We start from the raw sequence: 26,271 nt of genomic DNA on the forward strand, positions 1-26,271 counted from the left end.
AGGCAGGGAAACAAAAGTATAAACGATCTGAGAAAAGGCGAGCATCCATGGCGGTCGCACGCGAAAGGTATCGGAATTCCCCAGTAGATGGAATTGTTATCTGTGTTGAGTTTGTGTTCCCTATCAGCAACTTGACGGCTGACTTGGGGTGCATGAGGTTTACGCAAGCCAACAGGTTGAGGGAAAGACGAAACGTTCTCCCAGCTAATTTTTTAACAGCTTTTTACTGTGGAGGAAACATGAAGTTTAATGATTTTTTAAAATACACAAGGTACGTTATTAATGAAAGTTAAATACAGAAATCGAACCTGACGTAACGATTTACACGAGGCAGAACAGTCCAGACGATCCATTTGTTTTTAACCTTTTTTATCACCGAGTTGCAGTCAAAAGAAGCGACATGTTTATTTTGGATTGGCTTTTGGAATTGTCATTGCAACTGTCACTCTCTAACGCGTTGCCATCGTGAAATGTTGGAAGTTGCCTCCGTGCACACTAAGACCTGTGCTACTAGAAACGGCATTGCTTTGAGCAACAAAGCTAAGCACTGATCGATTGGTCTACCATATCCCGATAGAACACAAGAAGCGCGCTTGCACATCTTAATTCGGCCTAGTAGTGACAGGAGATGGATCAGTTCTCTGGCCCGAGCGGCAACGTGGGTCGGTCACAGCAATGGGGTCATTTTCCCAAACTGTCACCATGCATGGAGTGACATGTCTTTGTTATATAAACTGTACAAAATGCATGAGCTCGGGCAGTTCAGGTACCTAACTCATGCTCTGAAAAATACGTATTTGGGAAATGCTTACATAACAGTCATAAGCGTGTTATATCACTCATCTGATGTAACTGGTTAATAAAAATGTCACCCCGTTCCACCCGGACACGATTTGCCAGCCCTGTCAACGTGTATTTGTACACAACAGGTAATCATTATACAAACGACGCTTTTAATTGTTGGGAAATGTTATTCTTCCGAACACTGCCACAGAGCGCTGGCTTCGTTCTGTGCGTTATTCAGAAGTGGCAATAACTTGTAAAGCTTTGTGTAGTATGAAAGTTCAATGCGTCAGGAAGTAAATGTATAAATACAGATAGTATTGTGTCTGTCAAGCACCTGGTAGTTGTAGATAAAATGAGGATCTGACGATCGTTTTCAAAACGAAAGGGGAACATTCCTTACAAAAAAAAACTGTCTTGCTTGCTTTCATAGCTTGTATAATTTTTCTTTTCGTGCTAGGCCATTGGAATTGTCTCCAACAGACACTTCATTATAATACGAAATGTGTTTATTTTCCTCTGAATGTACGATGACATCTTGGTTCCAATTTTTCAGTCTATCCATAACGAGTAGACCCACGAGTAACATTTTCTCATTGCGGTCTGTCTCGAAACTGCTTGTATAGGTAGACATGAGACCAATTAAGACAACGATGGTCTGTGTTTGTGTGTCAGAGAGCGATGGAGTGTTGTCAATTGCCTCTGTATTTTACGTAAAATGTCAAAGATACCTTGAACACGAAATACATTCAGAAGTGAACTCGGCAACGACCCTATCCCAATCAACATTAGAAAACAGGACCCACGTGGATCCTATATAGCGGAATCTTGGGGCATATGGAAAACCTATATAGGTCCCAACGTAGAAAGCGCAAACGGGTTTACCATGGGCCCTAAGTGGTTTTTTCCCCCATATGGGCAAATCCCAGATCACTTTTTCAGCTGCTACTGGTAATTTTAGGTATTTTGGTGTATTCTGATTTGCAAAAAATATCAAATACATCAACATAACCCTATAAATGCAAAATAAATGGATTAATAATGAGTGTCTTGCAATGATTGCATAAGAAACAGCAAAAATGTTCATAAAAATGCAAAAATGTACAAAAAACAAACATAACTTTTTGTTTACTGATGTTTATTTAATTGTTAATTAAAAAAATAATTATTTACACAAATTCGTAAGGCATTGACCTGTACAGGTTTATGTCAAAGAGTTTTCCAGACAAATATCAGTTGAAATTTTTACAGCTTTACTTCTCCTGTAATTCACCCTCAACCCCAGAATTATTTACAGGCTTTAAAAGTCTTTCCTTTCTCCCATTTTCGCGATCCCTCGCACCAGTCAGCCAGCTCAAAATCTGAATTTGCAGTTCCACTTCCGTAGCATCAGGATAACTTTTTCTTGCAGCATCTAAAACTAGAACAAATATAAGAATATGAAGTCTGCATAAAAATAATCACTTAATTGTTGGTCGCTGACCTTAAAATCCAGAATATACAGTGAAATAAAGAAGGTACAAGCAAATTATATAGATATGTAAAGTGGCATAAAAATTTAAAGCGTTATAAACAGAAAGGAATTTGCATTTGAATTTCTGATTTGTATTAACCAGCTGATTAAAGGACTAGACATTGAATAAACGTGTACATATTTTAAAATTTGCAATGTAATTCGACCACACTGAAATATTTTTTTTCGTTGACTCATGAAAACACCAAATATTTTAAATGTTACCCTTAACTGTTCGTAAAATAAAGGGGTGGTTCTTCAGTCCCTTCTTTCCCTTCAGATCATTAAAGTTGTAACACCGGGCTAATTCAGTTGAAAATAGCACAGACAGTATGCCCCTGACTACGTGCTTTAAGCTAAAGCCTCCACGCATCGCCAAATAGCATTCCTGGAAACAGACAAAAATAAACAAACATTTTTTAAAATAAAACTTGCTGTGGGCAGTATCATGATACATGTTATGAGAACTAGTATTATAAGACCAAAATATGGATGAAAACCATTAAGGAAGTTTCATATTTATCTTTGTAACCAAGCTAAAGTGGTTACAGAAAATTTATTATCAGCCTTAATTCATGCCACCATAACAATGCCTTTGTTACTTTTTAGTACTGCAGACATTTTACAATATAATGCTATGAAAACCTTTAAAGGGAATAGCAAAAATACACTTGACTCCTCCTTCTAACAAATCAGAATAAAGCACATACCAAGCGTGCTCGTTTTCCTAGCTCTGTCTTTAAATCCAGCTTGAGACATTCTACATCCTCTGAAGATTTTCAGGGAAACTGTAACCTTTGTGGCAGATGTCAACTCCTTTTCTTGGGTTTGGCACTCCATCTGCGCAAGGCTATTTTTATGTCTTTCACGTCAGTTTTCATCTCTTCCAGAAGAGACAGTATATGCTGTACAGCTTTCTGTAGTTTATTTTGTTTACCTGGAACCAACAAACGCATCAACAACAAAAAAATGTTAAAATGATTATGAACAAAATGACTTCAAATTACCTTCCAAGGGGTTGGGGGTCCCTGTGCTGGAAGGACGAACACCAGACAAGGGGCGCTGGAGGCGTGAAGGCAAAGGTGCTAATTAGATGTCACAAATCAAGACCAAAAGTACATCATAAATTTCCCTTTAACAACAATGCAATTTTTAAGGTGCAGCACTATAACCAAAGCCACACTATCTGTATGCGAATAAATATTTTAAAAAGTAGGCAAATAAGATTTCACAAATCAAGATCAAAAGCACAGCATAAATTTCACTTTAATATAATCACTTTAGTCACTTTCACTCTTATAGTGCAAAATCACAACCAAAGTTACACTGTTTGTGCCGTAATGACATGTTATAGTGTTCAAACAGTTCATAAATTTTCTTCTGCACAAGAATTAATTATGAATATTATGAATCAAAAAATAAATTGCACTTACTTAATGACGTGTGCAGGAGAACTGGAAGTGTAGAACATGAGGAATCTGGCTTTATAGCTCTAATTAATGAAGCTTGCATCTGGTTCAATAGATTGTGGTGGCCAGTTGCACATCCTGTGATCACTTCCATCTTTAAATGCCAGCAGCCAGCTATCTAGAATAACAGTCAAATACATTATTGACTATTATACAGTCATTACCATTTGTTGTAGAGAAAATGCCATTTAAGTTAATTTGTCTGAATTGATACTTCCAGTCACAATCAGTTAACAATGGACTATCTCTATGAGGTTTTTTGGGGTTCATCACTTGGAAAACAATCCTTCTGCTGCAATTTGTCAAATATTCTTAATTACCTGCTACAGTGGAAAGTTTGGTGCTTGAACAAATTTAAGCTGGCCTAAAAAGGTATAAAATTCAGAGGCACAGTAACTCCAAAGGACCAAATCTGCCAACATTATCAGCAATTTGTGACAAAGCAAAGTACATTATACACCAAAAATCCCTTACCATCCAAACGCTCTGCTTCTTGAACACATAAAAATGAAAGATTATGAGCCTAATTAGCATAGCTCACACACAGCCCAGGACTTGCAAGACACACCAAAGAACCCCAATAAATAAGAGAAAAAATTATTATACTACCTGTAAGAAACCTGGCCTTTTAACGCTACTATACCAGTAAACAGAAGGAACTGTCGAAATTCTGTTGCTTTCGAATGGTAAAGTTCGTGACCTACACTTTCGTAATCGCAATTTATTTGAGGAAATTCTGACAGCTCCGAATTCTCTGCATCGCTAACGGCTAAAGAATTATCAAATTGCTTTCAGAACTGCTGGGCCCGATTTCTACTTCTCTCTGGAAAACTTGTGCATTTATTGCATTAATGTGTACTCTAATCTTTCTTCTCTTAGCGTAATATTCTGCACTGAACTTGGACATTTCTGGAACTAAAATCTCAATAACTATGCTAATTTATAGTATATAAATTATACATACTGTTATTGAAGAGTCCAACACAAGTATCAGTATTGGAACTGACGGCTGAAGAAGCTTAATTATAATTCCTGTTGCTAAAAGTGTAGAAACACAACTTTGCAAATGGCGTGCAGTTCCGATCACGTAGTACACCATTGGCTAAAAGTCACGTGCCCTTATTAGGGGTTAGGGCCCTTGGTTGGTAAGAGTACTCTCCCCCGTCAAATATAGGTAACCTATATTAGGGCCTAGATAAGTTGAAAGTACGATGCGCATAGGGATAGTAGCATTAAAAGGAAGTCCATATAGGACCCATATGAGGTGTTCTGGGACCATATGGGAAACCCATATAGGCCCTGTTGCCGAAAGCGCAAACAGAACCTACAGTGGGTCGATATGGGTTTCCCATATGAACCATGTGAACCTAGATACCTTTTCCAGCTATTATTGGTAATTTTAGGTATTTTGGCATATTCTGATTTACATTGTTTTAAAATCAGGATATGTCAAAATTCCTAGAACTACCAATAATATCAAATGCATCAAAATAACCCTATAAATGCCAAACAAAATGTTACAAAAAAACAAACATGATTTGTCATTTACTGATGTTTATTGAAATTGTTAATAAAAAAAAAAATTTAAATATGCAAAAATAGTACAGCTTTACTTGTCCTGCAATTCGTTCCCCACACCCAGAACTATTTACTGACTTTAACAGTCTGTGCTCAGGTGCCCTTTCCCTTCTGCCATTCTCTCAATCCCTAGCACCAGTTAACCAGCTAGAGATCTGCGTCTGCAGTTCCACTTCCGTAGCTTGAGGGCAAGTTTTTCTTTCAGCATCTGAAAAATAGAACAAATATAAGAATATGAAGTCTGCATAAAAATAATCACTTAATTGTAGGTCACTGACCCTAAAATCCAGAATATAAGATGAAATAAAGAAAGGTACAAGCAAATTACATGGAGAATGTATTGCAGAGTCTGACCGTTTCACCTACCTTGGCAGCATAGTCAGCAGCAAAGACGGAGGTACAGATGACGATGTCAGAAGCCGAATAAGCAAAGCCAGGCTTGCATTCCACACCCTAAAACCTATCTGGAACTCCAAGGCTTTGTCTCTAAACACAAGATCCGCATCTATAATACCAATGTAAAGTCAGTCCTTCTGTATGGGTCTGAGACATGGCGGTGACAAATGCCATCACCAACAAGATACAGACATTCATCAACAAATGTCTGCGCCGCATCTTTAACATCCGATGGCCTGAGAAGATCTCCAAGGCGGACCTGTGGGAGAGAGCCAACCAAAACCCTGCTAGCCAAGACATCCAGAAGCGGAAGTGGGGCTGGATTGGCCACACTACAAAAGCCAGCCAACAATTTAACGCGACAAGCTCTGGGCTGGAACCCACAGGGGATGCGCAAGGTTGGGAGACCCAGACAGACGTGGAGGAGATCAGTCCACAAGAGGCAGAGACAGCTGGCATGACATGGTGCCAACTGAAAAGGGACGCCCAGGACCGGGTCCGATGGCGGCGTGTGGTTGCGGCCCTATGCTCCACTGGGGGCGTATAGGATAGAAGAAGAAGAAGACAAGCAAATTATATAGATATGTAAAGTGGCACAAAAATTTTAAGTGCTATAAACAGAAAGGAACTACAAGTGGAACTGCATTTGAATTTCAGTTAGAATTTCTATAAGCAGGAGAACTCTGGAAATACTGATTTCAAAAACAATCCAGTACATGGGAACTGTAAAGATGTCAACTGTCATCTTAATTCATTTCTACACAATATTAACCAGCTGATTAAAGGACTAGACATTGCATAAACATACTGCCTTTTTATGTACAGGTTTCTGTACAAGAATTTTACAGACAAATGAAATATTTTTTCTCAATGACTCATGAAAACAGAGTCAAATATTTAAATCCTTACCCTGAACTGTTTGTAAAAGAAAGGGGTAGTTCTCGAGTCCCTTCAGACCATGGAAGTTGTAAGACCGGGCTAACTCATTTGAAAATAGCAGAGATAGTATGCCCCTGACGACATGCTTTAAACTGAATCTCCCACGCATTGCCAAATAGCATTCCTGAAAACAGACAATAATAAACATACATCATTTTTTAAAATAAAACTTGCTGTGGGCAGTATCATGATACATGTTATGAGAACTAGTATTATAAGACAAAATATGGATGAAAACCATTAAGGAAGTTTCATATTTATCTTTGTAACCAAGCTAAAGTGGTTACAGAAAATTTATTATGAGCTGTAATTCATGCCACCATAACAATGCTTTCTTACTTTTTAGTGCTGCAGACATGTTATTTGTTCTATACAATAAAATGCTATGAAAACCTTTAAACGGAATAGCAAAAATACACTTGACTCCTCCTTCTAACAAATCAGAATAAAGTACATACAAGCGTGCTCGTTTTCCTAGATCTGTCTTTAAATCCAACTCGAGACGTTCTACATCCTCTGAAGATTTTAAGGGAAACTGTAACCCTTGTGGCAGATGTCAGCTGCTTTTCTTGGGTTTGGCACTCCATCCGCGCAAGCCTATTTTTCACTCTTTCATATCAGTTTTCATCTCTTCCAGAAGAGACAGTATATGCTGTACAGCTTTCTGTAGTTTATCTTGTTTACTTGGAACCAACAATCGCAATAGCAGAAAAATGTAAAATAGTGTGTCTGAGATAGAAAACTCTCGTCAAACTTTGTGTCACTGTGACTACTCAATCTCTCTCTCTCTAGCTCAACACGCCTGTCAAACTGTGTGATTGTGACAAGTCAATCTCTCTAACACAACACTCCTCCCCACCCTTTGCAATCTCTGCCTGACAACAATAGACAGTGTACACTACGCATGCGCAAAAAAAAGGCTTTGCAAATTGCTTTGTGCCCCAAATGAATTCACGTTAATTCATAAGTTGGAGGGCATGTGATTTACATGTAAAAATCTGATCCAGAATAAAAGCGTAAAAGTAAATGGGTGGGAAGTGTATAGATGAATGTATAGAAAGTGTATAGATGAAAACATACTACATGAGCTTTCACACCTGAACGTCACGAACAATGGGTTAACTTAAGGGTATACTCAAGGCCTGTGATAAGGCTGTGGCGATGGTCAAACGTTTCAAACATATATTTAGTTAAAATTAAAGAGCACGAGAGCAATACAGGAGAAATAAAAGATTCATTTCTCACTTAATTACCACTTATTAACACTATTTCGGTTGCCGATGTTTGTAAAAATCGAAAAAATTCAGTGAAATCGACCCTTGTGTCCTTCCGCCGAGTAATCACGATATCTTCCCGAGATGGAAGACTTGTCTCATTATGACATCAGTCTCCTTATGACGTCAGTCTCTGACATGAAGTGTCTGTGGTCATTGGGAAGATTTTGCGTTGGATTAGTGATATCCAAACTAATATACAATCAAGATGGCTTGGAGCATAATAGGTCCCATTCTTTGGGCTCCCAAAGCTTTTTAGTACTGGGATCGAGCCTTTCTATTGGTATGACCCACTCTTTTCGTATCACCTTGTCTTTAGGAAAGTGATGAAAAGAAACTTTTGACTCTTTTCCCATCTTTTCGTGGCAATCGGGTGCAGCACATTCTCGAGGCATGGTTCTCACTATGGAAACCACACGTCATAGGGTCACGTGACGGAGAACGAGACTTCGTGGAAGCAAAAAAAGAGTCCCGTGTCATTTCTCTTATTAAACACAACATTCTACTAAAAACCTTCAATATTTTCCACATGAACACACATATAAACAGGCCTGACGAGAGTGGGGGGGACAGGGGTCTGGTGTACCTGGGCCCGCGGCTGTCAAGGGGGCCCGGCCTTGGTCAGTGGATTTTTTTTCTTCTTCTCCTTTTCTTTTTCTTTTAAAGAAAGGTCTAAGGACAGAACACCCAAGCATTACACATGGAGAAGTTGAGTTTGAGTGTAGATATTGAGATTCGAATTGTAAATATACATTATATACTGGGAAAATAATTTACGATTACAAGTACAAGGGGCCCAGAGAGGTCGTTTGTCCCGGGGCCCGGGCTGGCTCTCGGCGGCCCTGCATATAAATAGACGCAGGGCTTCTGCTAAGGCTAAATTCTTTGGGGTCCCAGGGACCCCTTCTTCAGATTTCTAAGGGGTCCCAGGCTAACTCTAAGGGTCCCTTTACAAAGTTGAAAAAAAAACCCCAACAAATCAACTACTTTGTTCCACTGCCTTTCAGGCACATAAAGCACTGTAATGTCTAGTCAAAAACGGCGAGATTTCTGTGCCATGAAGAGTGAGCAAGCATCTGTGATGAGCTTATGCTCACTGTACTTGGGGTGCTCCCTTTCTTTCCGTTTCTGAGACGATGATTCTAACCACGCTGTCAACGACATCTTGGAAATAGGTTAATGGAACTCTTCCCGGTAAGGGAAAAAAACTCAGTGCAAGGGAAATGACTCTCATCTTGTAGCAGACGACAACGCTAGATTGGGCTACGATGTCAGACACTACACTTATCCAATTTTGTATCTGTTCTTCGCCCAAATTTGAAGGGGTCCCCTGGGACCCCATTGACGAAAATTGAAGGGGTCCTCCAAACTTTTAATGGTACTGTACGCAATTTTTTGCGTAAGCAGAAGCCCTGGTTTAACAGATGGCAAAGGGTAAATACAAAACTGTATGGCTGTGTTGAATCTTGCTGTCAAAGGTATATTATTTTTGTCCACCATCTATTAATATGCCTAAACTACAGCGTGTTCTTACTTGGATATGTAATAAATATTCCTATCATCTCTTCCTTTGGTTGTTTTACTGCATATTTGGGGCTGCTCTTTTGAGGAAGTTTTCATATATTTGTGGTATTCAGTTGGTCGTATCTTATGCCCCTTTCATACATCGTTCTTTACGGTTCCCTCCCTTTTCCCCCAGAGCTGTATGAATATATTCCAATATGTGTTCGACTTCTTGCCTAGCCATTCCCCCTCAACCTTCAGCAAGATGGTTTGTGTCTAATACATTAGTTCATGCTTGGTAGCCTAGTTTATTCCTTCTTGCTCCTCTGATTAGCACAGGGCCGCAACAACACCTTGCCAACGGACCCGGTTGTGGGCCCAGGTGGTTCCGATGTCCTTTGCCTCGCTCTCGACTGTTCTTTTCCAAGTCTGCTTCGGTCTCCCATCTCTCCTCTTCCCCTGAGGGTTCCAGTCAAGTGCATGCTTGGCAATGGTGTCAGCTGGTTTGCGCAGGGTGTGTCTTACCTAGAACATCTGTACAGGTTGTCTTCCAGCCCCATTTGCGGCTTTTGATGTCTTGGCTAGTGGCATTCTGGTTGCTTCTTTTCCACAGGCAGCTGTTGGAGATCTTTTCAGGCCATCTTATTCTCAGAATACGGCTCAGGCATCGGTTGGTAAAGGTCTGCAGCTTGTTGTTGATGGTATTTATCACTCTCCAGGTTTCAGAACCATACAGTAGGACTGCCTTCGCATTGGTGTTGAAGATGCTCAAGGATGTTGCTCGGGAGTTCCAGCTGGGGGCGTAGGCTGCTGAAAGCATGCCTGGCTTTGTTGATACGGCTTTCGATATCATCATCTGCTCCACTGTCCTTGTTGACAATGCTCCCCAGATACGTGGAACGGTCTGTTTCTAGGATGTTCTCTCCTTGAAGTTGGATTGGAAGTTCCTGCTTGTTGATTCTCATCACTTCGGTCTTCTTTCTGTTGACCTTTAAGCCAGTCTTCTCTGCTTCCTTGGCTAGCTTACTCAGTTGGGTTTGTGCATGTTGTTGCCGATGAGATAGAAGACCGATGTCATCTCCAATGTCCTCTAGTTGTTTGGTGAAGGTCTACTGAATACAGGTATTGTTGTCTTGGGTTGTCTTGTGCATTCTCCAGTCTATGACCATGAGGAAGATTGTTGGTGATAATATCTAACCCTGTCTTACGTCGGTCTTCCCTACAAAAGGTTTAGTGAGTTTGCCATTGTAACTTGGCTTGGAGAGTCTTCGTACAAACCTCGAATGATGTTTATGAGCTTAGGTGGAATGCCGTAGTGGATCATCAGCCTCCAGATGACGTCCCTGTCTACACTGTCAAGTGCCTTCTCGAAGTCCACAAAAGTTATATAGATTATAGAGGGAGGACTGCCACTCGATAGACTCCTCAATGATGATACGGAGGGTGGCAATGTGATCAGTGCATGATCACGCCCGGCGAAACCCTGCTTGTTCTGGTCTCAGTCTCTTGTCTTAGTGCCTTCTTCAGTCTCTCTAGAATTATCCTTGATAGGACTTAACTGGGGATGGACACCAGCATGATCTCTCTCCAATTGTTGCACTGAGAGAGGTCTCCTTTCTTCGGTAACTTGAGCAGGTGGCCTAGTTTCCAGACTGTTGGTACTATTGTTCCCAGATCTTCTGTAGAAGGGGATGTACAATTGTTGCTGTTGTTTCTGGGTCTGCCTTTAATGCTTCATGGGGTATGCCTTCCGGACCGGCTGCTTTGCCACTTTTCATGCTTTAGATAACTTTGATGATTTCTGTCTTATTGGGAGGGCTGGTGTTGACATGAAGTTGTTCACTTGCTGGTGGTATTTCAGGTAAAGATGATGGACGAGGTCGATTCATGATCTCATCGAAGTGTTCCATCCAGCGGTCTCTTTGTTCTGCTTCGTTTGTTATAGTCTTGCCGTCTTTGTCTTTCACTGGCTTGTTTGGGTTGATGTTTCTGCCTGACAGAATTTGTGTTTTTTCGTATTACTTCATGTTCCCCTATATAGTTGCTGTCTCTGCTTCCTCTGTCAGTTCATGGGTGAAGCGTCTCTTGTCCTTTCTGACAGACCTCTTCACTTGGCGGTTGGCTTCCCAATATTCAGCTCTGATGTCTTCCTTCTCTTGTTGAGCTTCTGTTTTAGTCCCTTTCTTGATTCAATCTTTGCCCAGGTCTCTGGGGTTATCCATTCCTTGTGTTTTCTTTCCCTCTTCCCTAGAACATTGGTGTTTTCCAAATGTTCTTGAGTGTTGACCAGTGTTCTTCCACTGATTCTTCTGTCAGTCCTGAAAGGGGCTCATACTTATTCTTGACTTCACAGTTATAAATTTCCATTTTTTCCTTGTTCTTGAGGTATTGAGTATTGAACTTGGGGTGTGGTCTGCCTGCTGGATCAGTGAAGGACTTCAGCTTAATCTTGAAGACTGCCACTAGGAACTGGTTGTCTGAAGCAACATCTGTAACTCTCCTCACTCGGACATCTTGAAGACTCCTTCTTCACTTTCGAGAAACTGTTATATGGTAGATCTGGTTTTCTGTCTGGCCATAAGGGGAAGCCAAGTTGTCTTGTATATATTCTTGTGTGGGAACACAGTGCCACCTATGACATGGTCATTGAAAGCGCCGAAGTCTGTGAAGAGCTCCCCGTTTTCGTTGCAGATGCCGATGCCATGTCTTCCCATGATGAGTACTCTGTTGGTATTATCATTTCCCACTTTAGCATTTAGGTCTCCCATAATGATCTTTAGATCTCTTCTTGGTGTGTGATCAAGTAGGGAACTGTAGAAGTCTTCTTTATCATCATCCTCTGCTGCAATTGTAGGGGCATAGCATTGGATGATGGGGATTTCCTTCCTTTGGCATTGGATCTTGCTGACATGAGGCCGTGGTGAGACTGGTTCCCAGGCCATCAGTGCCTTTGTTGCCTCTGTTGACATCAGCAGTGCTACTCCCTGGGTAAGATCGTGGTCAAGGTCTTTGTGGCCAGAGTAAATAATCGTTTCTCCTGATGTTAGTCTGGTCTGGCCACTTTCATTCCATCTGGATTCGCATAACCCGAGAACCCTGATGTATTTTTTTCATTTCTCTTGCCCCTTGTGCTGACTTGCCACTTTCATAGAGGGTTCTGATGTTCCAGGTCCCTATCCTGGTAGGATAAATTTGAATCTCGTCTACGGGGCTTCTGCTTACGCCAAAAATTGCTTACAGTACGCATTAAAAGTTTGGAGGACCCCTTCAATTTTCGTCAATGGGGTCCCAGGAGACCCCTTCAAATTTGGGCGAAGAACAGATACAAAGTTGGGTAAGTGTAGTGTCTGACATCGTAGCCCAATCTATTGCTGTCGTCTGCTACAAGGTGAGAATTACTTCCCTTGCACTGAGTTTTTCCCCTTACCGGGAAGAATTCCATTACAGTGTTCCCTCGTTTATCGCGGGGGATAGGTTCCAAGACCAGCCGCGATAAACGAATTTCCGCGAATTAGGGACATACATGCAATAATAATATATACATGTAAAACAATATAATGTTAGTGTAAAGTAATATATTAGTCATGGTATTAATACAGTACAATAACACTTAAGTGTAAAAAAAATTATACAACTCAAAGAAACCCCAAAAAACTGATGCGAACTGGCTGCGAGATGGGAGATACCAATCATGGCTCGTCGCTTCCGCATAGCAATGGATTTCTCATACAGTTATTTCTTTCGTCTGACTATTCACAAAATTACCATGATATTTTAATAGAAATACTAATATAGCTAAATTTTTCGTCTTTTTCCTGTTGAAATATCTATGGTATTTTGTAGAACGATAATTCCCAGCGCGGAAGTATCGATCGATACTTCACTCAAAAAAAACCAAAAAAAAAAAAACAAACAAAAAACCGCGAAGTAGCGAATACGCGATAGATGAACCGCGAAGTAGCGAGGGAACACTGTAACTATATCCAAGATGTCGTTGACAGCGTGGTTAGAATCATCGTCTCAGAAACGGAAAGAAAGTGAGCATACCAAGTACAGTGAGCATAAGCTCATCACAGATGCTTGCTCACTCTTCATGGCACAAAAATCTCGCCGTTTTTGACTAGACATTACAGTGCTTTATGTGTCTGAAAGGCAGTTGAACAAAAAGTAGTTGATTTGTTGGGGGTTTTTTTTTCAGCTTTGTAATGGGACCCCTTAGAAATCTGAAGAAGGGGTCCCTGGGACCCCAAAGAATTTAGCCTTAGCAGAAGCCCTGACTGAAAAACTGTTAAGGTGGCTAGGGTGGATGGGTTGGCACTTACGTTTCTCTTGCTCTTTGTATGTGTTGGGGGTGGGCTGTGTGCATGCGCGGGAGAGAAGATGAAGACGGAAAACATACTCCATCGCAATAACCGATTTCTACTTTGACATCAAGAAAAACATCCAAAGAAAGTTAATAACCTCTTTTCCTTCTTGCCCCATACCATAGATATCATCACTACGCATGTTTCGACATGTTATCTCTACACTGACTTAACCTCTAATTTGCATAAAAAGTAATCTTAAAAAAAACGCGTATGAAAGCTGGCAGAAAAGAAAACAGTGCGCACACTGAAAGTCTTGTGCAGGAGGGCTGGTGGACGTGCCGGGCGCACCCAGGCTGTGGCGGCTGCCCCCTACGAAACGAAGTTACCTTGCCTGAGACACGCAATCACGTTACCCTCTGACACACACCTGCGTTTGTAGTGGCGTTCAGTTAACGATAGAAGAACATGTCCCCCACCTCCACTTCCTTCTCCCACCCAGCCCCGCTCCCATCCTTTGCTTGAATTTTTTTTCCCCTGGATTTCACGGCGCGCGTGCGTGCGATAAATGGTCACACGGGGTACTGAAGAAGTGCCCCCTTGATGCTTGCACGTGACCGTTTGCGACCCTTAATGACGTCATTATCTTACGACAGTGCCCTCCGTTGAAGGCGTTTAGTGGAAGTTTACGTGTACCTGCTATCTGGGATTTTTTTTAAAAAATCACTTAATCGTTAAAATATATCGAAATTTGGTTGGTTGGCTCGCTGGCTGGCTAGCAGGAAGACAGGTTGACTGGTAAGCTATTGAGGCTGTTTTCCCTACTTTGCCAACAAAGAATTCCTTGAAGGAACTGAGAGATGTTGCTAATGATGGGTGAAGTCAAAGATCTAGACATAGCAAGTGGTTTACCTATCATGGTTTGAAAGAAAATCCCACAGCCATTTTAAGTTTACGGCTGGGTCACTCGACCCATCACTATTTCTCATCTTCAGAGTGACACAAGTCACCGAAGAAGGGAAAGAGTATCTTCATCAGAAACTAGAAAATGACTTTCCCATGTTCAAATTGCCTACTGGGACAAATAAAGTTGATCATTGTCATTGACTCGTGATTTTTAAACAAATTTTCGTGTGAAAGTGTCTGGCCCTGCAATCACCACCCAAACTTAGCCTCCATCCCCGCAAGGCTGCCCCTCCCCTTCCAACTCGTTGCAGTGGTGAATAAATAATGAATGCGGATGAGGAACGAAAGGAAGTGATGACGCGAACATTATAAAATCGTGCGATAGAAATCAGGGTCCTGAAGGGAATTGCGTCATACAACGGAAATTTGACCTTCGTGTTTTTCAACTGCAACAAACGAGTTCACCCACTCTTGACCGTTCCTCTGGTCAGATGTCATCCCTGTGAATTCTACGCTGACGAGTTTACATTTGACTGATCTTCAAGCTTAATTCCCGGTCCGGTAGCGCAACGGTTAGCGCCTACAGTCAAATCTCGCTACTATGCCACCTACCGGGACCGAGCAAAAGTGGCATAGTAGCGAGAGTGGCATAGTAGCGAGGGTTCGTAAAAACGGCTTTATTTGCTCAAGTTACCCGTCAGTCCAAAGTTCTCAAGAATCGTCGACTGGCGCTAGCTGTCTCCTCTCATTCTCCCCCTCACCTCTTCATCCTCCACCCCTCCCAACCACATCCGTGCACCTGCATCCTGTCGCTAGTCGACCCCCTCCCGCTCTCCCTCTGTCACGTGACTGTCACCCGGCCAGCGACCACCTGATGTTCAGCCTCCCTATCGCCAGCCTCCACCCTCCCTGTGTACGTGCTATGTTCCATCCCCCCTAACTGCGATGTCCCACACTACCATATAGTATAATAATCGAGCACTGCGTGGAATTTCACAACTTGTGTCTTTTAACAGTCACACAAAAGTGGCATATTAGCGAGAGTAGGTGGTGGCATAGTAAATTTTTTTTACGTTGAATTTATAGTCGGGACCGAGCAAAAGTGGCATAATACCGAGAGGGGCATAGAATCGGGGTGGCATAGTAGCGAGATTTGACTGTATCACCAATACAGGGAGGATTGGCTGTCCTGGATTCAGATCTCTTCGAGGGCACGCTGTTCTTTCTGTGACATCAGTTTACAGGGCTGGCTGCTTTGCCGTGACCTATCTTAATTGTTGGCTCAGCGTAAACCACAAATCCACCTCCTCCGCCTCACTTATCTATCACAGATTGTGAAAGCGATCAGGAACCTTTATTTCATTCTCACATCTATACGTGAAATAAGAGGCTGGTATTCCCGACTAGGATTGTGATGCAGTGGTACAGCGATTAGCTCTTGGTCACCAAGACAACAACAGCCACGTACTGTGCGTATATCACGCAACGTCACTTTCATTGATACTGCGACTAAGAAACGTCGTGCAGCGAAACCTATTTTACCATACATGGGTTCAGTGAATGCGGTTTATTCCTGGCATCAAAAACATCCGAACATCTAAAATAAGGACTGGGAAACATCGTAGTACTTTTGATAAAATTCAACGCAGATGAGGAGAGAACGTATAAACACAAAAACAATCGTCCCTGGGTCAGGAATCGATTTCCCTCCACCCCCATCAAAATTATAACGAAGCGACGTTCTGTGGTGGTCAAATGATTCCGGCAAACCTAACGTGTGTCTGGAAGTGTCATTTGTTTACAGGGCTGCCATGAGATAGCTTACTGGACATAAAGTTTAAAAAAATAACCGGTTTAGGTTAGATTAGGTTTCCGCCTGTCCACAAAAACAAAAACACAGCTGACTGTCCATTCTAAATAAACAGCTGCATGCAGCTCGCATATTTCAGAATACAGATATCTGCTTAAAATGACTTAGACTCGCAAGAGTAGGTGCACTTGGAGAGTGATGATTTCAAATGGAGCACACTTCAAAAAGTATATTCCCGACTCTGTATTCTGTTGAGAAGCGATGTTGATTACTTATTGTGACAAGCTGCATGTATAATCCCAGATACTCAGATATGGGCATCTTTCTGAGTTCGGATAATTCAACTTGTTGCATAGATGAAGATATCGTCGGGCATTTCAGCGTGTCTTCTGAGCTCCGAAACACTCGGGTACTCGAGTTTACATGTATAACCTAACCCTACTCTCTCACCTCTTTCGCTCATATCAGAAACAAGTCGAGGGAGATATAAAAAAAGCGACGATCCCAATAAGGCATCTCTTCAACAGGATAAGTACACAGGAAAAATATTGCACAGGAATAAAAAAAAAACAACAACAACAACAACAACAACAAATCCGGACGGATATAAAACCAGAGAGAAAAAAAAAAAACAGGCAATTTAAGATTTAAAAAAAAAAATTGTCAAAAGAATGAGTGCTTTTACGCACTCTTGAAGTGTTTGCACCACCAGTGAAGACTCGTCTGCCTTTCCATTTGAACTGATGAATGGTTGATGCAGCAGTTCTCGCAGTTCTCATGTGCACTTTGCCGCCTGAAAACAATCATAATTTCCCCTCCAGCAAAATTAGTAAGGCCAACAAGCGAGGGGCTAAAAAATGAAACATCTAAATGTAAAAGGAATCGTTTCACGAATTAGGGCCTTATTCATGAACCATCCACACTGCAGGGTAGAAGCCAAAATTGTGTTGTAAATATGCAGAGTGTACGTACTTCTTTCACAAAGAAGATTCATTCTGACACACAAGTATATGTTCTCGCAGAGAAAATTCATTCTCGCACAGAATTATGTTTTCACACAAAAGTATCCACCACCAGTTGGTGCAACTTACCTCGTAGTGGTGTGGTGGCTTGCGCGCCTTGTCGATCCACAGAACTATGTCGGCGGGAGCCTTGTGCTCCTGGCAGGTCTAACAAAGACGAACAGGTCTGTCAGGCAACACTCAAATAATGCACCCTGGACCTCCAGGTTGGGGGTTTTTGCTTTGGGCTCATAACCCACTCATGTTATTAAAAAAAAAAAAAAAAAAAAAAAAAAAAAAAAAAGCTGTTACAGAAAACGCAACAGTACCACAAGGGCTTGGTCGGGAAGATTCCTCTCTAGAAGAGCTTATGACGCATGCTGGTGAAAGCCTTAAGGAAGCCACCTTGCCGACTCTTTTAGAAGAGGAGAGTCGGGAGACCGAAGCAGACTTGAAAAAGAACAGTAGAGACGAGGCAAAGGACGTCGGAACCACATGGACCCAACTGAAGGGGGCTGCCCAAAACCGGGTCTGTTGGCGAGGTGTTGTTGCAGCCCTATGCTCCTCAAAGGAGCAACAAGGAATAAACTAAACTAAACACAAAAGTATATTGTTCTAGTACAAAAGATTCTCACATAGAAGTAGCGTTGTCACACAAGATTCATTCTCACACTGAAATGCTACGCCTTCTACTGATACTCGAATCTGAAAAGTACATTTCCTAGTGTGTACGCGAGATCAATACGCTGTGCACTACATACAACAACCGAACGATAGTTTAACCATACAACGAAGAAGCACAAAAAACAGCAGACAGATGATAGAATAGCATCTTGAACGGAGACGGAAAACTTGAGGACTGAGCATAATTCCTTCAGAAAGTTATTTAGAAGAAAGAGACAGAGGTGGGTTTTGTGATCGGACTGAAAAGGCCTCAAACATTAACACAGCTCGAAGAGAAAGAGGCAGAGAATTTAAACAGAAAAACGACATAAGGCGTCTGCTGAATTTCTTTCGTCTGATGTGTGACACTAGCTGATCGAAGAGACCGACTCGGGTATGAGGATATTAGTAGCCCTGACAGGTGTGCTGCTGCCTGCATATAGTGAAGAAAGCAGTGCTTTCGCAAAACGCCAAGCTCCCTCCCTTGGGTATTCTGACGCAGGGCCGCCGAGAGCCAGCCCGGGCCCCGGGACAGACCTCTCCGGGCCCCTTGTACTTGTAATCGTAAATTATTTTCCCAGTATATAATGTATGTTTACAATTCGAATCTCAGTATCTACACTCAAACTCAACTTCTGCATGTGTAATGCTTGGGTGTTCTGTCCTTAGACCTTTCTTTAAAAGAAAAAGAAAAGGAGAAGAAGAAAAAAAATCCACTGACCAAGGCCGGGCCCCCTTGACAGCCGCGGGCCCAGGTACACCAGACCCCCTGTCCCCCCCTCTCGTCAGGCCTGGATTCTGACGTAATATCAATGGATAATTGCAGCCCGGATGAGTCATTGTATACTTCTTGGATGACTAGAATACTCTACATGGCAGTTTAGGGGTATGTATTGTTTATCAAGCTGCACTGTGCTTGCAAAGCATAAATGAAGTAAGTTTGCTGAACGGTGGCAGAATCGATGATAATGACGATGATGACGATGATTACAATAAAGAGGGGATTTTTTTTTAGAAAGGTCAAAGGACATAAACTAATAAAAGAGAGAGAGAGGAATGCCAATGAAAGATTGTTCAGGTACAGGGGGGGAGAGATTAAAAGTAGGAGAAATGATAGGAGAGTGACTTAAAAGAGAAACAAACGAGAAGGAGCTAGAGTAGGACACCCAACACAATAAATATAAACTCTCTCTCTCAAGAGATAAAAGGCAAGTTACATAGGACAATCAATCTAATCTTATTTTATTCACGAGCAGTATGAACAAAGCAGAAACAAATCGCGCTGATGCACTGTTTAAAAAACAAATGATGAAACGGGGAGGTGATAACGGGGTGGGGAAGAGAAGTGGAAGGGAACGAGTCAACTAAGCAAAAACTCGGAAGTTGAGCTCATCGTGCGCGAGTGCGGAATGCATATCGCCGTGAAGCACCACTTCTCATGAGGGTGCGCCGCACCTAACTACTGCAAGACTTGTTAATAAGGCCACACTGACCTGTCCTTTCGCCGCGTCCTATTGACCGCAGATCATACCCAATGCGTCTCGGCAAGCAACAGATGGCCTTCTGCAGCAGATGTCAGACGATGGTAGGAGGCAATAGGTGAAGGGTGTATCTGCTGTCTGAATAATGTAGATTGATTGCAGATGTTGAAATCAAACAGGAGCAGAGAGAGGTGGGGAGGAGTAAAGAGAGAGAGAGGGAAAAAAAGAGCGATTGAGAGGGGGTGTGTGTCAAATTGAAGCACGGTAACAACTCTCGCTGGGTGTATAACCTAGGGTCTTTGAAGGACATGGAATCAAGGGTCGATTCCCAGTGATTGGTCGTGAATATGATCATCTCAAACAGCCACGTTGTGCATGTTGCTGAGCACAGTTTAACTCAGGGAGAGAAGACAATCGTCAGCAAATGAAACAATCTCACATGGCAGTTATTCATATTTGACAATGTGTTGACAATATTATGGAGTAAGGGGAACTGTTGTTAACAATTTGAAAGGGAAAGTAGAGGACACTTATGACATGACATTTTAATTGCGTAAAGACTGACAAAGGCGACATGCATGTTTAAGGCTATAACCTTTAAAGGACAACACGAGCGCACAGCGAAAATCGCTGGAAATAGAGAATTAAGTATCACAAAATATTCCGGTGGTATTTTATGACAAAGAGGAACGATAACTATTATGTTAATGTTTTTCTCCTAAGCACCCCTGGATTTGTAGAGTAAAAAGGAATCGACGAAAGGGTAGTATTTCTAAAAATATCGTCTGCATGAGCTGCATTTGAAAAGAAAAGATGCAATCAATCCTTTGTAAAAGAAAATAGACCAGAGCATAATTTTCTGTTGCCGAGTGTTCTCATGGACACTCAGATGGAGTTAGTTTGTACTCAATGTCATTTCATAAAGATACTGGGTACAAACACCAGTGGATTAACATTGGTTAAAGATTTGTATATACAGATATACTTTGTTCAAACGCGCTGTGCGAACTTCGTTCCCCCAGAGAACTTGCTCAAAAGACTTCAAAATAAATTGTGATGCAGTTACTTATTCAGTACAGGCAAGTCTGGGACTTGCAGTAAAACGGAGAGATCTTCTTCCTACAGCAGTGACAACTATACAAAATCACGAGCTGTTAAAACCACCTAAGCTTGCTGGTAAAATGTTTTAACAAACTACAGCACCAGATATGCAATATCAAAGCTTTCAACACCTTTCTGGTCTACAAGTAATATCGTGACACAGTCACAAACATATCATCAGTCGTATCCTTATCTAGCACAATGATAAAAACAACTGACAGTGTGAGGGCACCATTGATGTGCGTGCTCGAACCAGCTAAATAAGAATTGAGTGTGACAAACGTATGAGGAGCTTAAACGGGAAAATGCGCGCGAGAAGTAAAGAGTACATTTTGAATGCTGCTAAATGAGGGAGAAATAAGATTTTACATCGATAAATATGTATCAAACTTATATTTTTAATGGTAAAAAAGTCCTTATGAGCAATCAGTTGTTACTATAATATAAAAATGCAATGCTGGAAATTAACCATCAAATACATTTTTTTTTATCTTAGCTAAATGCACATTTTAAATATATTTATATTTTGTTAATAATAATACCCATGGAGAAATTATCTCGAGTATGTCTACTTAGTAGCAGAGAATCAATAATAATACAAGGTAGACTACAATATCCGTGATTATTGCCCATTAAATAGGGAGAAGATTTACTTACAAGTCCGTCGAGTGAATTCGGTTTGGACCTTTCTATATTTTTTAACTTCAGTCGAAGCTGCTAAAAAAAAAAAAAGTTCAAATCTGTTGGGCTGTTTCCTTTTCTGGGCAAAAAATCTTTTCTTGAGGTCGACAACCTAAGCAATGTTTCTTTCTTTGACTTGAAGACATGCACAGATTTGTATTCACTGTTACAAATATTACTGGCGCTTAACAGAATTAACTCTCCAGTACAGGAGTGGAATTTTCTTCTGCTTTCATTGTGGCAGGTGAGAATGTCGATATTTAAAGGCTTATATCTTGAAAATTAGGCATAATTATGTACTCATATTTTGGAAATTTTTATTTTAAAATGAACTTAACCCGATCATAAAGAAAAGAAATGTTGCACTCGTGTTTTCTTTTAAATGCAAGATGTTAATTTGTGTGCATTTCAACTAGGGTAAATGAAAATTGTTTGGAAATGTACAGTCCGTGATCATGTGCATTCACATGTGTTCACATCTGTGCTTGAGTCAGCACAAATATTTAAGAAGTCAAGATCTCTTAAAAATCGCGGTACCCATTCGCCACAGATAATGTATAATAACAGTCGAGCATAAGAACATAACGTGTAAGCAGAGAAAACATTTGAAAGAATCGGTACTCTATATATCATCAAGATGCGGCAGGTGTGTTTGCTTCCCGTCTAACAAGATATTAAAAATACAGTCGAAAGCGGCAAACAGTTTTCTTTGTAAAAGCTTCATTTATCTACAAGTGACTGATGTATTACCTTCAGCCATGTCTAGAGTCTCTGTTGTCTTCCATTTGAATTGTGCCAGTGAACGCAGTCTGGAAGTCAAAAAGAAAAAAAAACAAAAAAAACCAAACAAACAACAACAAAGACCAGAGTGTGTGTGTGTGAGAGAAAGATGCAAAGTGCTTATTGTTTATAAACTTCTTGCATTTAGTTTATCATTCCTCGGCCACTAACCTGGCGTGCCATTTTCTAGAACATACCTTGCACTGAACACCTCGTCAGTGCAACCACTGGCACTGAGGCTGACATAAGAGAGACTTAGGGCTGATCTCAAACGAAGGTTGTCTTGACAAATGTGAGGGAGAAACCACACTTGGGAACTAGTATATGCTACACTGAGCCTTACCAAATTATTTATTTAAAAAAAACCTGCACCATATTAAACATTTACAACTGATTGTCATAAGCGGATAGTACTTCGAAAAGTCTGCCGAGGCAGCAGTTTTAAGGATGGGAGCATCCGCAGATCCCTCCTCTACTTCTGACCTTGAAACCCCGTCTCTTCCCCTATCTATCGGCACCTCACAAAAGAACAACGCGGTTTAGTTTAATTCTTATCCCGAAAGTGGGCGTGCATCTCGCTGTAAGTGGTCTAAGAAACCTGTCGGTTGGTTTGTGTAACAAAATTGTGACACTGACGATTAGAGTTATATAATCTTTTAGACCAGATGAAGGCAATCCTGTTGTGCTAGCACTGGTCTAGTTTTGTTGACTATAAGACAATAGAAGGAGAGAAATTAAGTCAATTTCAGAAAATCAGGACTTTCAGTTTAGAAAGAAAAATGGGAGAAAAAAAATATTGTAAGGGAAGTCCTTTCCTGTCTGAAACACATACTACACAGCGATTGGCGAAAAGCTGACTGCCTCCTCTTTTCCCATAGAAAGACGTTTGGCGTAAGGCACAGCCATTACAGTGTTCACTCTACGTACTTTACACGTATCGAATTCTAATGTTAAAAAAGAAAAAGTTTCAGAATTTTTATACAAAAAAAATTGCTAAAGAAAGATGTACATTTATAATTCGACAAACATTGGACAGATCAGCCACTTATACAAGCGAAACCTGACGCGCCTGTAACTTGGTGTGCACCCGGTTCGCACCATAACGAGTATACAGAGATAGCTGTCTAAAAGGCATGCTCAGCATGCGACAAAAGCTGTCCTGACGTTCCTGTAGTCTGCCAGCGCATACTCAGTGTTCCTGTAGTCTGTCACGGCATATTCAGTATTCAATGCTCTACACCAGGAATGCCCAACCAACGGCCCGCGGGCCATATCCGGCCCGCGACGCGGTCCCATCCGGCCCGCGAAACTTCTGCCCACAATACAGGAAATCGGCATGTTAGTAATAAAAATATATATATAAATATAAAACAAAACCCGAAAAAAGGGCAGAAGAAGTATTTATTCCTACGTAGGGGCGTCTCTCAATCTTTTTTTCGATGGACGAACATTTCGATTCAGTGCTCCGACTTGGTGTCTCTACGATGCAGCCGGACATTCAGAAGTTGGTTTCGGGAAAACAACTTCAAATATCCCACTAATTACTACATAATTAAAGGTAAGTACAACTTGTTTCTAATAAAAATGGTATCTGCTCTATTTTTGTCTTTTTTGTATTTTTGGGGTGAAGTGGCCCGTGACACGCATGTCGGAAGTGTATATGGCCCCCAGGCCGAAAAAGGTTGGGCATCACTGCTCTACACTAACAAGGGATTTAACTCTCTGGCCACTGTACTGAGTATGCGCTGACAGACTACAGCAGTGGTTCTCAAAGTGTGGTCCGCGGACCACTCCGGCATAGGTCAGGTGGTCCGCGGCTGCAGTCGTTATATGTTAGCAAAGTGATGTTTAAAGTGATGCATTCCTCGCATTAACATTTTAATTACAAAGAACGAGGTACATGTATACGCAGCTTTATGTCAACTTATTACTATACTACTGTCACAGAAGTACATTTAGTTTTGAATTGCAATGAAACAAATTCGGCAATTTAAATTTGAAATTCATAGTACAGAGTGATTTTTAGGCCTTGGTGGTCCGCCATATTTTTTACTTAAGTAAAGTGGTCCGCGGTCCGAAATACTTTGAGAACCACTGGACTACAGGACAGCTTTTGTCGCATGCTGAGTATGCCTTTTAGACAGCTATCTCTGTATACTCGGTATGGTGCGAACCGGGTCTTTTCCACTCAAATCAGCTTGTCATTATGAGTTATTATTTAATGTTTGTGTTATTTAAAAGTATTAAACCATTTAAAATAAAATTTCGCTTGTTTTATGATGACTATATATGTTTGACGACAATTAAGGTTTTATCTGCTCTCCTCAGCTGAGAGCGTGCAGTGGCCATCACCGGTCTCTCGCAGAAGCCAGAGTCAACGGCTTAATGTAGGTTGTGCTGCATCGAAATCAATCGTTTTCTCGACTTGGATGGCCCAACTTTCAGCGCAGACTCTTAAGTGCTCCTGTTCAGCCTCCACAGGTTCTGCTGAAGACAAATACGATGGCAAGTGTCTGCACACACTGACCATCACCAAGTGCTGCTCTCCACTACCACATGGGAGTGGTGTCTCCGTTGGCAAAACTACACGTGATTGCGTCTCATGGTGTCAAAATATACACGCAATTGTTCATTGGATAGTGAACTATTCATAACGTTGTAATGGAGTAGATGTCACACTCATTCTTTGTCGGCACAGGGCTCTCAAAGCAACAACCAGTATTTTATTGATGCAGCCATCCATCGTGCGTTGGGTCTAACACCCCTTGAATCAGAATGGTTTCATCCTGCGTGACGTCATGAATTCTTAACTTCGAACTTGTCGATGCGTCCGCAAGTTGAGCAGACGACCACTTGCAAAGTAAGCATTAACTTGGATTACTGTGGCGGTATGACTGGTAAGGGCATTTGATTTTTTTTTAATTTTTAAAATGAATTCATATTTTATTTTCCATTAGAATTTTTTTTCCAGGCAGCGGTTTGAATGCGGTTTCTTCCTGATGTTATCTTGGTCGGCGAGTCGACTTGGCACAGGCAAAGACGAGGCGTTGTTGACAGACACAGTGCTCCTGCGTTTTGTTGACACATTTCTTTAGAGTTACAAATTCCATCATTACAAATAATATAATCTTTAAATTAAAATGTTTACTTAAGTCTGGAAAAAACATTATATGATACATTAAAATATCATTAAGTTTCTGCGGTTACAAGTGCGTCGCACTTGGTGCTTCGCTTCCGGTCCGGAAAGAACTTAAATGTAGCTTACGTGACATGAATCTCAACGTATGATACATATATATATATCAGAGTTCTCATACCACATGGCTTTACGATATTGTCACTAAATGTTGCACCATCGATTGGTACTTCAACTCAGTGATAGTAACATAAAGCCATGTGGTCTGCATCCTCTGTATTTTGGTCTTGAATCTAACATAAGTAAAATTGAGGTGCGGCTGTCCAACTAACGTAGTGTGTAGTTTGTTCATTCTTAGTTTTGATTTCTTGCGACTCGTCGTACTTAATTAAGCTTCCTTAGATGGTTAAAAAAAGATGTTACTTTCCCCAGCCATATACCCTGCATGATGCTTGTTCCTGTGAAATAGGGACAGCGTCGGTATATTACATTCAGAAAGTATTAGCTTATAGCTGAAACCCCAATTTAGTTCCGGCTTGCTTGTGCCATGTACACGGTAGTGCACTTTTCATTATGCTGACATAGCTAGCAGAGCGGATGCAAAATCAACTATTTATATGTTGATTGTTCTTCAGTCCAGCTAGGCCTCAGCATGTCCTATAGGCCTCAATTTAAGCTTACGAACACACTTGATGTGTAGCCTGTGTTAAGCATAGTACTTGCTGCGTTATCAGACTGTCAAGTGTATAGCTGTTTTAAGTTGATTTTTCATATACGGTACAGTAGTAACTATGCAGTAATCAAGGAATGTCTTTTGCCATTGTGTAAATATGTTTTAAAATAAGGACATGTATAGTGTAACCTATGTACAAAATCCAAAACTGCACATTGTATCACCATGAACAGTCTGAAGTATTGCAGCTTTTATCATCCATTTCCAGAGAGCAACATTA

At 41.2% G+C, this 26,271-nt stretch overlaps 1 protein-coding gene and 2 long non-coding RNA genes across 6 annotated transcripts in view; 1 reads left to right on the top strand and 2 right to left on the bottom strand.

Annotated features, from left to right (window-relative positions):
* Nucleotides 1-1,915: 1,915 nt before the first annotated feature.
* Nucleotides 1,916-3,692, bottom strand: LOC112554677. 3 transcript variants are annotated; one of them, XR_003097285.1, is made up of 4 exons: nt 3,304-3,692; nt 3,007-3,233; nt 2,529-2,684; nt 1,916-2,203 (listed from the first exon to the last, which is right to left on the bottom strand). It is a non-coding gene; the product is annotated as an uncharacterized LOC112554677 (long non-coding RNA). The 3 variants fall into 3 exon arrangements; XR_003097286.1 differs by having other exon boundaries at nt 2,522-2,684; XR_003097284.1 differs by lacking the exon at nt 1,916-2,203 and having other exon boundaries at nt 2,241-2,684.
* A 122-nt stretch (nt 3,693-3,814) lies between these two features.
* Nucleotides 3,815-18,207, bottom strand: LOC112554678. The gene is made up of 3 exons (XR_003097287.1): nt 17,165-18,207; nt 6,649-6,802; nt 3,815-5,551 (listed from the first exon to the last, which is right to left on the bottom strand). It is a non-coding gene; the product is annotated as an uncharacterized LOC112554678 (long non-coding RNA).
* Nucleotides 18,208-24,524: 6,317 nt separating this feature from the next.
* The window catches only part of LOC112554697 (tumor necrosis factor alpha-induced protein 8-like protein 1), a 29,734-nt gene continuing 27,987 nt past the window's right edge, over nt 24,525-26,271 (top strand). The window contains exon 1 of one of the 2 annotated variants that reach the window (XM_025222655.1): nt 24,525-25,079. The gene's annotated coding sequence lies outside the window, so the exon portion shown is untranslated. The remainder of the gene's footprint in view (nt 25,080-26,271) is intronic. The other variant, XM_025222656.1, reaches the window with a different exon arrangement.

This window comes from Pomacea canaliculata, linkage group LG13, assembly GCF_003073045.1.
Source record: "Pomacea canaliculata isolate SZHN2017 linkage group LG13, ASM307304v1, whole genome shotgun sequence".
Taxonomy (NCBI): domain Eukaryota; kingdom Metazoa; phylum Mollusca; class Gastropoda; order Architaenioglossa; family Ampullariidae; genus Pomacea; species Pomacea canaliculata.